A 3120-nucleotide genomic window follows, 5' to 3' on the forward strand; every position below is an offset into this window, starting at 1 on the left:
TCAAACAATTGCAGTCACATGGAATTACATAGCTACATAAAAATCACATGCATTTAAACATTTCAACGTTCTACAGTAAAGGTCGAATTAGAAATGAACATCGAATCACATCAAAACAAATGCAATAAAACCACATGCATTTAAGAATTTATAAGTTCCATATGCAACTTACGAGTTGGAAATAAGAGTCGCATCCAAACATATACAATAGCATAAATGCATAAAAGAAAACATGTTTAAAAAAATCGACGTTCTATTAGTAATGCTCGAGTCGTAAATGACATGTCATTGTTACCAAACTAGGAAAAATAACGCTAGAAGTGTTAGTGGTAAAAGAGTAGCCAATTTGCAATAAATCATAAAATAATTAAAATTATAAACATTTGAATCAAAACCTATAGAAACATGTTTAAAACTTTTATGACAGAAATCTATCATTTTGTGAATAATCATGGTACTGAATAAAGGAGAGAGAATAAATTTAAAATCCAATATATATATATATATATATATATATATATATATATATATATATATATATATATATATATATGTACGTATATGGAGGGAGGGATTGGAGGGGAGCACGGAAAGAGAAAGTAATATATAAATAAGTAATCTCCTTTTTGGGTGGAAATGGCAAAGCAAACAAGAAATAATTATATTTTTTATTTGATCATATAAAGATTATAAATACATCATCTTATGAGAACACAAGCTTTACGAAAGTAGATTTCACCCGACAAGATGCTTGTAATTATATGCTCAGTTTAAGGAAATATTTTATTAACAAAATTTATTAGGCAAGGTGTCTTACAAACGATATCATAAAATATGGAGTCAAAATTAATATATGACATCACTGATAACCAAATGATAAAAAAAAAAAACATTTTGTTATATTTTAAAAATGTCTAGATATCAAGAACGTTCCTAAATTATAGTATGAAACTCATAATGGTGAACAATTACTAATAATTGCAACAATAACAATAGCAGAATAAATAGTTATTTGACAGATTTTAATGACCAAATAATTATGGTAAAAACTAGCGAGCGTGCAAATAAAAATGAGACGTGGAAACATTCTAATAGAAAGTCTCCTTTCCAAGTACTGAATACTGGCTTCATGATTGCAAGTCGTCGGTAGCAAAATGTTGCATTCGATGGGAAGTTTATAATGTTTCTTGTTTTCATCTGTTTCTATGTAATTTTGCGTGTGTAAATTCCAAAACAACATGCCTTTTTCATTGTTACGTACATTAATTTTATTTGTTTTTCTATTTGGAAATTATCACAAACCAGTTTAGACAAGCGGCTTGTAAAATTGTAAACTGTATTTTTTTCAACAAAACAGCTACCGAGTCGGCCAACCAGAACCAGCAATTGAACAACTAAGGTTATAATCAAGTGGCCTGTTGCTGCCTTTCTGCATAGCTGCCGACCTGAGTGACCTCTGACCTCGAGAGGGGGAAGTTATCTCCTCGGAGAATACTCATGAACCGCCAAACACGAGCAAGTGTCAACAAACACCTGTTAACTTTTCCCTAAGTCAAAGAGGGTTAATTCTGGTCTCGATGCTAGATCCTTCAACGTGCGAGTCAGAGACGATATCGATACTGCCACCAGGATCTAGTGGATTTTTCAGAAATCGTTGTTTTTATATTTCCAACTCCGTTTCAGACACGACGCAGCTCAATATACTATGTAAATCAGGTGGCTCTTTATTGCATATTTCAAAGATAACTAAAGTGCCATTATTCAAAGAAAGCGTATATTTAACAAAGTTTAAAAAAATCAAACAAGCGTTCCTCTTTTTGTAGTAATTGTCAATTCATTTTCATTTCATCGTCTGTTACTTTTTTGTTATTCGTTTGTTATTATTTTTGTTCCATCTATTTTTATTCATTGATTTTTTGGGTATATTTGCTGCTATCAATACTATTATTGTCATTATTGATCTTATGATTATAATAACGTTATTAAAACGCCAATGACAATAACAAAGACGACATTTATCGACCATAATTACGAGTTACAAAGAGGTAAACAAAGTTTTTCTAAGAAATGGATAAGAATTGTCATAATCATGATAATCATCTAAGTACTTGATGTTATGCATTTAGGAAATGCACGCTTCAATTGACCTTAAAGATATGCTTTACCTAGAGTACAGGAGGAATTGCGCACAAATTTCGTCTCCGAATTAAACTACTGGAGACACAGGGCTGGGTAGACCGCGCCTTCCTCAGGCTTTGTGATCAGAACTCTACGTTATTTATAAACATAATTATCAAGTTATATCACTTTTACTTTGACATTTGAAAGATTTTTTTGTACTAATATTTTATGTCCTAAAAATATCAGTATAATTCTGTGTCCCGGCACGAACATGATAGAGCTAATGCTACAATAATAATAATAATGATAATAATAATAATAATAATAATAATTATAACAATAACAATAATAATAATAATAATAATTGACAAATAGATATAAAACAGCAACTCGTCAGTAACGATGAGTTCTAGTGCATCACACGTTAACTTTCATTGGAAAGAATTGAATTGAATTTTTTTTCATTACTAGAAATTCATATTAAATAATTAATTGACAAATTAGTAATATCATTATGAAAAAATAATTAATTGAACTATATTACCAAGAGAGAATTAATGTCCACAGAAAATACTTAAATGATTAGATTCAGATTCCTCGTCTATTCGAGTGGCCAGCTGCTGTCTTTCTGCTCAGCTGCTGACCTCTTTTACCACACATATAACATTATAGAACGTCGAAATGTTAAAATGTACATGGTTCTTATGTAACTATGTGAACTCATGTGATTGTATTTGTTGAATTTGTTGAAGTGACTCGATGGTCATTACTAACACGATCTTTACTAAAGAACGTCGAAATGTTTAAATGCATGCGACTTTAATGTAACTATGTGATTTCATGTGATTGCATTTGTTTAGTTTTGACTACGTTTATGGGCTAACGTATTTTTATGAATTACATACGTCTTTTGAAATATGTTTTTATTATTATGACGATAGCACTGATGCTTCTCCTACTTGATACCTAGCCTTTTTTTTAAATCAAAATGCGTTTCTT

This window comes from Penaeus chinensis, chromosome 42 (genome assembly GCF_019202785.1).
Source record: "Penaeus chinensis breed Huanghai No. 1 chromosome 42, ASM1920278v2, whole genome shotgun sequence".
Taxonomy (NCBI): Eukaryota; Metazoa; Arthropoda; class Malacostraca; order Decapoda; family Penaeidae; genus Penaeus; species Penaeus chinensis.